We start from the raw sequence: 12243 nt of genomic DNA, 5'->3' as shown, positions 1-12243 counted from the left end.
GTATTTGCCAATTATTTGCGCATTATTTATTCAACTTATCTATTTGTCATTACACATAAATACTTAACTACATTAGCTTACAAGTTGATGTTTTGTTTTGACATGTTTTGCATGTTTTATGTGATTTGCACTTTTATTTGATAGAAATTACTACTAGGGAATTCGTTAGAATCTCACTCTCATTTCCGTGTGATATAACTAAGGGAAGTGGTAGCAAAGGAAAGGAGATTGTACCACGAGAAGAAAGTGGGCTATGAGAAGAGTAGGAATGCCTGCCTCTTTATGTATAAATATGCAAAATATTTAATTATATCTATATCTTAGTTATTTTAGCAAGTAGCAATTATTTGTTATATATATATATATATATATATTACACTTTTGTACCCTCCATAAGGAGGTGTATACACCACTGAGTTCAAGTAAGTGTTATCAGCTGAGATGACCGTTATGTTTAAGCATATTAATAGTAGTGAGTCTGAATATATATGCTTATTATCTGTGAGTTGGGACCTATTGGTGTAAAATCATTCCTGGTCTCTTATTATTAGTAAGTTATAGGTAGGATTTGATTGTGATGATCTAGACAGGTTTTTGAAAGTTTTGAATTTTTTAAACAGTGAATTCTAATATTATTTACAGGTTCAACCCCTATATGAGAGTTTGATTTTTAAAAGTATGAGTTTTGAAAAGTTATTTAAAAAAAATTGGCTGATTTTTTCTTAGATTAGAAACCTGGCAGAAGTGGTTTACAGCCTTGATATTAACCTAATTAGTATATAAGAGTTAGGCGTTGCAGAATGGATTAAATTTAAGCATTATCAGAAGGGATATATGTTATGTTTATATAATTTGATAGCTTTAAAAATATTAAAATTATAATTATCAAACTAAAAAGAGTTAATGTATTATTAAAAAACTGTAAATACTAATGAGCACTTAATTAGAAAATTTTTTTTCCTTCTACGGGTACCTATGCAAACACCAAGCTATTAGATTGTTACAGTAATTTTACCATATCTTTTATAAGAGGGGACCAACTTTTTAAAAGACTCCTTCTTTTTATTCCTTCTCCGTTGTCATTTTCTGTTTTTTTGTTTTCCCCGATACTGTTTCATTGTCATTTTTCCCCCTTTCCATAGCAACTGCATGACTTTTGTCTTTTTTTCTGAAGGGATGGCTTTCATAATAATATAGTTTTTTGGCTCACATGCCCTTCCGGTAAAAGTTGATCCAAACAGCATGGTGGAACTTTTTCCTTCCTTAAGGTGACTTTATTTCTTGTTTACTGCTATCCCAAAATCTAAGTACACCCTAACTTGCTTTTGCCTCAAAATTTAATCGAATTAAAAGTTGATCCAAACAAATGTAAAGAAACCATTGGTGCATTTTGCAATTTCAGCCCATGCCAGCATCACCGTGATGCAGAGGCGCGCAAGCGTGGTTCGATCCCTACCTGCATCCAATAAGCTTGCCGCCAAAGTTGCACTTTGATGCTAGTTGCCAGGTTTTTTTTTTTTTTTGGGACTCAATGCTAGTTGCCAGGATTGGATCCTTGCTTGTCGGCAATAAGCAATAAGATTGTCAAACAAAAGGAAAAATTTGCACCAACAGGGTTGGGTCTAGCAGAAGGAGTTAGTTCCTCACAACATGGTGAATTAAGATTCGAATTTCCACTGAAAGAGGTATTCACATTTAGTACCTAACAGTACCTCAAATATGATTGCATTTAATAGGAGGATACCTATACTTAAAAAAAAAAAAACAAATTGTGCCACCCGTCTTCTATATAGTAACGTTCTTCAGCTCCCCTAGATATAATCCTACCTTTAGTACTTAATATTTATAATAAATAGTTCACCCAAAAAATATTTATAATATAAATATTATCTTCCCTACAATATTAATCTTGTGTATTAGTTAAACTATTATTTAATAAAAATTAATATGTATAATTATTACAAAGATTATCTTAAAAATAGATAAATATAAGAGCTAAAATGAATTAAAATATTATATGTAAAAGTAAATTAAACTTCAAAACCGACGTAGTATTTTGTTTTTTTTTTCTGTGGCTACATTGATCAGTTTTGGGCACGTAGCATTTGAGCCCGTTTGCTTTAAACTTCCACTAACAGAGCACATGGCATCTGAGGCCTGCTTTAGGCTTCGTTTGGATTACCGTCCCAAACGCTAAACGGCCCTAGGAAATTGTGAAACCAAGGTTTGCATCTGAATTGAAGAAAAATGATTGTTTGGCTGGGACAATTAACGCAACCAGCTTCTGAACCAAATGGTAAACGCTGGAAACGCAGCTCAGAGCTACTTTTGGAGCATTTGAAACTGAGATATACCGTTATGGAGCATTAATTGCATCTGAAAAATATGACCTACCAGTATTAACCCTCACTCCATTTCCCCTCCCCGAATCCACCTTCATTTCCATTTCAGGTCAACCCTTCGTCCGTAGAGCTCACCCCCAGGCTTTCATCTTCACCGTCACCGGCTGCTCTCCCTCCGTCCCTCTCGCCGGCGCTTCTCCGTCCGAGACTGTCACCGTGTGATTCTCCCTCCTTCACTCTCTCCATTTTCTCCTACACGGCCGAGCGTTCTCCCTTGCTCTTCTCTCTCACACTCTCTCGTGTTCTTCTTCCATTTCAGGTGGTCCTCCGGTTGTTCGATCGAGCTCGCAATTTCGTTTACTGTTGGATGTGCCAGAGATCAGCCGAAGTCGATTTGCTGCAGATCGGTGTGGTCTTCTCCCAGATCTTCATTTCATCCTCAGTTTTTTAGTTTCACCGGATCTGTTGAGCTTCACCGTGCTTCCCGTAGATCCAGCCATCTCTGCTCCATTTGATTTCTGCTTTACTCGATTTACCGTGGCTGCCTCAACTCGGACACAAGTCTTCAACTCTGTTCTGCTCCACTCGATTTGCCATGTCCATTGAAGTCGGCACTTCTCCCTCCGTCACTCTCTTCTGCTTGGGGCTGGTTGAAGGTCTTCAACTCGCAGCTCCAATTCGCGGCTCCGATTCGCAAGTAAGGTCACCGTGTGTGATGCATATATACATATATATTTGAGCTGGACTGATTGTTGTTCCAATTTAGCTTCAACTCGCAGCTCCCAGCTCCAATTCGCAGCTCCAATTATGTTTGAGTTCTGATTGTTGTTCTCCTTTTCGTTTAGATACACTGTGAAAGCAGAGGGAAGTTTTGTGCCTTTCGATTGCTACTGCTTCTGTCCGTTTAGCTTCACCCTCCTTCGAACTTGTCTGCTCCTCTGACATTGGTTTGTGGTTTTAATTCTCTTGTAGTATCTGATGAATTTGTTAATTTTTGTGTCCTGTTGTTTGTGATGAATTTCCCATTTTTGATTAATCTTGAATGTGATGAATTTGCCATCTGTGATGAATTTGCTTCACTCTCCTTCAACTCGGTGCTACTGCTTCTCTACGTTTGCCTGTGTGTTGACTTCTGCTTCACTCAAAATGCTGCTAGGAGCCATTCTAGGAATATAATTCAATCTTGAATGTCATATTTGTGCCCGGGGTTTAACATCGAATTTGTTTTCCTTTTTTAGAATATAAAATAGTTTTTTTTTCTAATTTGTTTTAGCATGTTGTAAATTCTGTTATTTTCAAAATATCATTCTTAAGAATATGTGAGACTTATTATTCAGGGGTTTCATTTAGAATTTTGTGATCTTGGTGAAGAGGGATGTGGTTAGGCTGCCCTATGGTGAATAAAGTGGATAAGATATATAAACATTATTACTTTAAAAATGTATTGATTGATTGCTTCTAAACAGAAAGTTTAAGCAGACACTGTTAATTGTGGGTTTATTCCTGTGTGTTACTGCTTGATTCTAAACTTATTGTGGATTTGATACATTTTTAATTTCATCAAGAACAATGAGTAACGATAGAGGCAAAGTGCATTGGGATGTAAGCACTACTGGTGTTTTTCTCAAAATATGCATGGACACAATTTATAGCAAACATCATCAAGGATCCTCGTTTACAAAGCAAGGCTGAGACATCATTCACAAAACATTCAATGAAAAGACAGGGAGAGGATATGAGAAAAGACAGTTGAAAAATAGGTTGGATAACTTGAGAAAAGAGTGGAAGGCATTTGAGTAGCTAATTGGTAAGGAGACCGGTATAGGGTGGGACCCTGAAAGGAACACAGTGGTGGCATCTGATGAGTGGTGGGAGAGAAAGAAGCGGGTATGAACTAGCTTCTGTTAATTTTAAGCAGTTAATGACTTTTGAAAATAATTTAACTTTTGTTTACTTTTGGCTTTGCAGGAAAATCCAGCATACGAAAAGTTTAGGCAGCATGGGTTAAAGTTCCGGACTGAATTGGAAACTATATTCAAGGGCACTGTGGCATCAGGACAGGATATGTGGTCACCTTCTTCGACCCAGCCTGAGCCACAGAGGGCTGATCAGCCAAATGATTACCGACCCACAATGGATTGGGAAGAAGGTTCAGGGGACAGTGAAGAGGGCTGATAGGTGTTGACACTGGACGCCGTGCAGGAGTTTCGGATGATTTGGACGGTATCAATTTAACTGCAAACACATCAAACACTGCACCCAATATACCTAGTGGTTCAGGGAGCCAAGGAAAGAGGAAGAGAGGTGGAGGGTTGGATAAGTAAAAGAAGCAAAAAATGCCAGCGACAAAAAGAATAGCAGATGCAGTAAGCTCGATTGAGAAGGCTTCCATTAGTACAGCAGCGGCAATAAACAAAATCTCTAATAGTGATAACACTACTGAGCTGACTGCTGATTTGTTGAGTATGGAGGAAATTGTCAATAACACTCATCTTTGTGTCATGTGTTGTAATCTGCTGGCAAACAAGACTTTCAGGGACATATATGCTGGTCTGAGAGAAAATCGGAAGGTATTAGTGGCTTGGTTGAAGCACAATGCTGAAAATCCACCGCCGTATGCTGCACCTAAGAATCCTTGAGTTGTGCCAGGGGACTTGTTATGACTTCTGTTTTTTCTACCTGAATGTTGTATTATGTATTATGTTTATGACGATGTATTTAATGACTAGGTTTAAGTTGTGTGTTTCGTGACTATGTTTAATGACTAAGTTTAATATTGTATGTTTCATGACTATGTTTAATTATTATGTTAAAGTTTAATGATAATTGTGTATTATCTTTTCTTTTCTTTTCTTTTTTGTGAAAATTTTTACTTACCTTTAGTATTTATCTATTCACAGGTAACACACATTTATTATGTCTGATTCAACGGAGGGTTTGGGGCGAGGGTTGGGGGATGATGGGGGAGATGAATGGTCTCAATTTTTCCCGCTTTACATGACAGAAAACACATTATCAGAGCTAAGTGTGTTAATGGGTCAGTATGTGACACCTTTTCTGTGCAAACAACCATGTAGAACTAGTGAACAAACTGGTTATTTGTGGGTTCAAGAACTTTTAGACGGGCATGAAGGACGGTCTAAGGATATGTTCGAATGGACATAGAGACATTTCATCAATTATGTTCTAAATTGGTTGAACATGGGTTACAAAATACTAAGTACATAGGTGTCCATGAATCTATTGCCATATTCTTGATACAATTGCGCATGGTCAGTGTAATAGGATGATCAGGAAAGGTTTCAGCGTTCAGGAGAAACCATCAGTCGGCATTTTCATAGAGTGTTGGCTGCTTGCCTCAATTTATCTCGAGAAAATATCAAGCCAACTGATCCTACATTTTCCTATTGTCACCCAAAAATAGCAAATGATCCACGATACTTTCCATTTTTTAGGGATGCAATTGGAGCAATTGATGGTACCCACATAAATTGTAAGGTTAGTCAAGCTAGGCAAGACAAATATATCCATAGGAAGGGATTTCCTAGTCAAAATGTCATGGCCGTATGTGATTGGAATATGTGCTTCACATTCGTGTTGGCGGGCTGGGAAGGTAGTGCACATGATGCTCGTCTTTCATTCTGCTATCTCAACTCCATCCATGAATTTCCCTCATCCACCTGAAGGTATATTTCTTTAATTTCCAAATTAATTATTTTTAAATTCAGCTTTACTTGTATTATTTTCACCTTAACATAATTGAGTCATGATTTTTTAGGAAAATATTATTTGGTTGATGCTGGTTATCCATCACAAGTGGGATACCTTGGCCCGTACAGACGTGAGCGCTATTATCTCCCAGACTTTAATCGTCACCCAGGATTTACAAATCAGAATGAGGCCTTCAATTATTATCATTCAAGTTTGAGATCCGCTATTGAAAGAACTTTTGGGGGGTGGAAGAAAAGGTTTGTAATCTTAAAAAATATGCCCAGATTCAAGTTTCAAACACAGGTCTGCATATTGTGCAACAATGGCTGTCCATAATTTTATCAGGCAAAATTCTCCAACTGATGATCGCTTTATAGAAGCTGAACATGGAAGTGTAATAGATGAAGACAATAATCATGCAACTGGTGAGGCATCCTCGTCAAGTTTAACATCTGCCGCACAAATGAATCGTGTTCGTGACTCAATTAGGGACCAAATTGTGCAAAGCTTACTATCTAATTAGTTATGTGATTTCATTTACTTTAATTAGAGAACAAATGAATTTTAATTTATATTCATTTTGTCCATTATATAATTCATTAATTATCTATGATGTGTTTTAATTTTTCTCCGTATAATAATATTTTATTTTTATAATTCACAAATAAACTATTTTGTTTTATCATAATAATTTTATATATTTTTTTTTAAACTATTATCAACTTAAAACATAAATTTTAAAAACTACTGTTCAATAAAGTCCATGCCCTTTTCAGTCATTTTACAACTAAACTAACTTTTCTATTAATCATCCAAACAACTTTCACTTTTTTAACTGACTTTTTAAAAGTACCTATCCAAACATACTCTAACTGACTTTTACTCTAACTTTAGTTATAAAAATCAGTTGGACTAAAAGTCAGTTTTACTCAACGCCAATCCAAACATTCCCTTAGACTTCCACTAACAGCACCCAGCGACGTCTGGATCGGTTTGGGCTTTCGAAGTCCGAGATTTTGCGTGGTTCTTCGCTTTTGCAAATCTTCTCACTCCATTGTGCTTTCTTCTCCGGCGACGGCACCGGTGACCGCTGTGGCAGAACCATGCTCGGTTCTCCATTGCTTGGTCTAGTGTGGCCGTGGGTTTTTTTCGTGGAAACTCCATTTGCATGAAAGTTGTTTCGGCCTTGAAGGTACCAGTGTGTTTTGTTATATGTGATGTCTTTGATAAAAGCTGTGTGAGAGACCTGTAACCTGGAATTCCATGATTAGTTGGTGGGTTAAAAGAGGGCTAGCAGACAAGGCATTGGATCTCTATTGGGAAATTGAGGTTGAGAAAGTGAAGCCAAATGAGATCACAATGACTGGGATGGTTTCTTCTTGTTCTCAGCTGCAGGATTTGACTCTTGGCCGGAAATTTCATCAGTACATCAAAGAACACAGGCTTGATCTGACAATTCCACTTTACTACTGCTCTTGTGGACATGTGTGTCAGTTGTGGGGATCTTATGGCAGCAAGACTTTTATTGATAATATAGCACAGAAGACCCTCATTTCATGGCCCAAGATGGCTTTGGGATATGCCAGATTTGGCCTTTTTTTTTTTTTTACTATTGCTCGGGGACCTCTCTATGAAATTCCGGAGAAGAATGTTATCCCATGAAATGCAACTCAGTAATATAAAACCGGATGAAGTAACCATGATTAACTGATTGTCAGCATGCTCATCCCATTAATCCTATGTCCATTCAAGCTGGGTGTGAAAAATTCTCTCGCAAAAGCTAGGTGTTTTTTTTTTTTTTTTTGGCTAAAGTATGGGTATCCTCCTAATAGAGGCAATCCGATTTGAGGCACTGTCAAGCACTAAAGATGAATACTTCTTCCGGCGAGAATTCAAACTTGGTTGGTCACATTGTGAGAGACTAGTTCATTCTGCTAGATCTAACCTTTATAACTTTGTAAATAGAATACCTCATTGAGCGGCCGATGTAACTCTCTGGAACTTGGGACATCACATAATAAAGATCTCCATATCATCAAGTTCCCCTATTGCCTTGTCATTTTTGAGTTTGCTATGAGGAGCTTATCATGTGGCCTATTTTGATATGCTCCAAGGCTTTGACAAAGCCATTTGGTTAGTTTCATCATAAATAAATCGTTTTGCCTGGACTCCAGAATGTTGTAATTAATTTTTTTGATAATTTTTAATTTGGAATATTTTTCTGCTCTTATTATTGATTTATTAATGATCATTTTTCTAGCAGCTAAATATCTGCATGTTGCCCCAGTAAGTAGCAAGCTCGCGAGTTGGTGATGAAATCTAACCAAAATGCATTGGAAATTAGATTATATTGCAGATTAGTGTATTTGAAGAAGTGATCTGAGAAGCTTCTGGCTTTCTGCTTTGCAATTATGAAGAATGTTCATAATCATACAGATTAACTTTCCCCTTTTTGATTATTTACAGTTATATATTTGTAAATAATATGTGTAGTTTAATTTGTTTGTATGGAACTTTGAAGTTTTAAAGTGCTTTTCAATGCTGTTCTCTGTGATGTCACCAGCCCTCCTTACTCCTTCTTCCTCCTATCGTTGTCTTTTTTTTTTTTTTAATTTGATTTGAAAATAATATTGAATATTTAACAATTCCCCTTTTTTAATCTGATTTTATTATTTAATTTATTTAAAAACCCACAATTTTAAGATACATTATCTTATTATTTTAAAATTGGCTAAAGAAGCATCTAACACCCTGATTTTATTTCCTATGTGCACCTAATATGCTACTCCTCGGTTCTTAATATAAGACCCATTTAACTAATTTGATTATTAAATAAGGAAATTAGGTAAGTTAGTTAATTGTAAGAAATGTGACACGTTTTTCTTAAATACCATAATATTTTTCTTAATACCCCTCTCTTCTTCTACTTGATTATGGTTAAGGGAGTATCCATAGGGTAATTTAGAGAAAATTGAAAAATATGATAAATGAATCTTATATTTAGGACAAAAACCAACTCAACAATTGGGTCTTATATTAAGGACCGGAAGAGTATTAGGGTGTTGGTGTGCAATCAGGTGCTAAATGCCTTTACCCTTTAAAATTTGATTTGAAAATTGATATTTTATGGTTAAAAATATTTTAAATTCCTTATTAATTCCGTTAGTAAACATGAATTCAAACTTAGTTATTTGATTCCTTATTTTATTATTTGATTGATTTAAAAATTTGCAAATTAATCCATTATCGTTTTATATTAAATTTGTTCTGAAAATGGTGTGTTTTTGTAGTTAACAAATATTTGTAAACTTTGTTTTTGATCCATTTAATAAACTTTTATTCAAAATTTTAAATTTCTTATTTAATTAATTCTCCTTGTTTTTTTTGCCAGCTTAATTAATTCTTCTTATTCTTATTTTACTACTTCATTTCTAATTCATTAAAAAATCTTCAATTTTCAGATCCAATTTGAAAATAAACATTCAATAGTCTATAATTTCTCCTTCTTGTTCATATTTTAAACTAAAATACATATAAACTTCTCACTTTTAACTCATTTGCATGTGGCCTCCCTCATCCCTAAAAATTTAAAAATAACACCCTGCTGAAAGTTTAGATCTTGAGCATCAAATCTCTATTGTTAAAATGATCTTTAAATTTAATAGAATGTAAGCCACCGAGATTACCTAAAATTACTTGGTAGATGACATGTAAATTTTTTATATTTTAATATTTTTATTATTTTATTCTAAATTAAAATTCAGAATTTAATAAAAGAATAATTCCATAGTTCTACTGGTGGTAATAATCCCCAATTGTCAAAATGGGGAACATACTGAGCTGAAAAAGAACTTTTTGGGTTACAATGGGCTAAAAAAAATCATTTCCTGTATTTTGTTCCATTTTGATTGGGCCTAACTCACATATGGGCCCAACCCAGTGGTTACGTGGATCAGGACGAAGTAAAAGACAAGACTGCAAAAATATCGCATAAATGTGGAGAGTGGGATTTGAACCCACGCCCTTTCGGACCAGAACCTTAATCTGGCGCCTTAGACCAACTCGGCCATCTCCACGTCGGCGCTAAGTGTTTGTTACGATTTTATATATATATATACTTACATGACACCCACCCGAAAAGATTAAGTTTGGACACAAGGCGATTCAATTCCACTTACACAACGATTTTGAAATTAACTCAGATTTTCCTAAATAATTCGACTGAATTTCAATTCATAAATGTGAATTTTAATTACACTTTTGTCAGGTAGTTTTTCTGCTGCATCAAAACTTAAATGGCTAAAATTTCTACTCGAATCCACGTCCATTGATGATTGATTGACGACCATATGATAAATAGAATTAAAGTGTAGATTTGTTTTGAAAGTTATTATTTAAAAGTACTGTGCATTTGAAAGTTTTTTTTACAAATTTATTTTGAAAGTTTAAAATAGTAGTAATATTACTTTTTATCATTAAAAAAACTAATATTAACATTAAAATAATGACATTGTTCGGTAATTTTTTAATGATAAATGATATCAATATTATGATTTTAAATTTTTAAAATAAATTTGCATTCTAAAAAATCTTCTGGATTCCCAGCACTATTGAGTAAAAACTTTTTAAAGAAATTTGGACCTTAGCCAGTTAACCCTAATGAGTAGTAATGAATATAACTTCAATAAATTAATATATCAACTATTTCCATGTTAGCGACAATCATATGTACAATGCATCTTATTGTTTACACAAAATAATGAAAACTGATGTGATTATCTTGAGAGTTTATTCACCCATATCATGTTATTCTTTTTAAAAAAGAATAGTACTCTTCCAGTTCTAAATATAAGATTCATTTTGTAGTGTAAATGTAATTTACACTACAAAATATATCTTATATTTAGGACCGGAAGAATATTATTTATTTTGAATTCATACAATATTTGGTCCTTAAATTTTCCCTCATTTGTATTTTGGTCCTTTAAGTGTAGAATGGTTCAAGTTTATATTGAATTATAGAGACAAATACTTTAAATGAAAAGAAATTTGAAAAACCAAAACTTATCATTTGAAATTTAAGGAATCAAGAGCAAAATAAGGATAAATTTGAGGACCAAAAATTATATTTTTTTCCATTTATTTTTATTCAAAATGACGAAATTAAGAATTGAGAAATTTTTATGAGATTAGAGGGGCCGAAAACCTTATTATTGCTGATAATTGTTTATGGAATATAATTATACCCATATGTATAGACTTAAATTAAGATACATGATTTAACTTTCAGATTTTGTTATAGAACTGATCATTAACTGAAATTGTGTAGTTAGCCCTATATATTTTAAATTAGGATATCCCATTTACCTTTTAGAATTTGGATTTTAATTAGGAAATATGACTTGACTTTCAGATCTTTTTATGCATTCATAGTTTTAGTTATAATCTTTTTATAAAGAAGGCAGTGATGTTAGGGCTGTTTATTTAAAAGTGAAAAATAAGTAATATTTATTTTTTCAAAAATTTTTTTATGAGTATCATAAGTTATTTTACATTTTAATTTTGGGTTAATATAATTTTTGGTTCTTCAAGTTTGTTATTATTTTGGTTTTAACCCCTCAAATTTCAAACAATAAGTTTTGATCCTTTAAGTTTCTTTTTATCTAAAACATTGTTCCTTATAATTTAATAAAAAATTGGATCATTTTGCCTATTGAGAAACCAAAACTTATGGTTTAAAATTTGAGAGACTAAAATCAAAATTCATGCAAACTTAAGCAACTAAAATCTGTATTAACCAGTTTTATAATTATAAAAATCACTTTTATTTTTTTTTGTTAAAAAAAATCCGATTTTCTCAGTGAAAAAAAAAATGTTCTTAATCCGTAACAAAAAATACAAAAATATTGCTATGTACTAGTTAGTTTCCATTTTTGCTGGGAATTTAGACTAATATCAAAATTCATGCAAACTTAAGCAACTAAAATCTGTATTAACCAGTTTTATAATTATAAAAATCACTTTTATTTTTTTTTTTTTGTTAAAAAAAATCTGATTTTCTCAGTGAAAAAAAAAATGTTCTTAATCCGTAACAAAAAATACAAAAATATTGCTATGTACTAGTTAGTTTCCATTTTTGCTGGGAATTTGGATGTGCCCCATGTTTCCTACCTATTGGGATGACTTCTGA

At 33.7% G+C, this 12243-nt stretch overlaps 1 non-coding gene across 1 annotated transcript; it reads right to left on the bottom strand.

The window, feature by feature from the left end:
- Positions 1-10048: 10048 nt before the first annotated feature.
- On the bottom strand, positions 10049-10129 carry TRNAL-AAG (transfer RNA leucine (anticodon AAG)). The gene has a single exon. It is a non-coding gene; the product is annotated as a tRNA-Leu (tRNA).
- Between the last annotated feature and the right edge of the window lie 2114 nt (positions 10130-12243).

This window comes from Neltuma alba, unplaced genomic scaffold (genome assembly GCF_004799145.2).
Source record: "Neltuma alba isolate B1F8T4 unplaced genomic scaffold, ASM479914v2 tig00010746_pilon, whole genome shotgun sequence".
Lineage (NCBI taxonomy): Eukaryota > Viridiplantae > Streptophyta > Magnoliopsida > Fabales > Fabaceae > Neltuma > Neltuma alba.
Note: the sequence above shows the minus strand (reverse complement) of the source record. Positions and strands in the feature narration are given on the sequence as shown.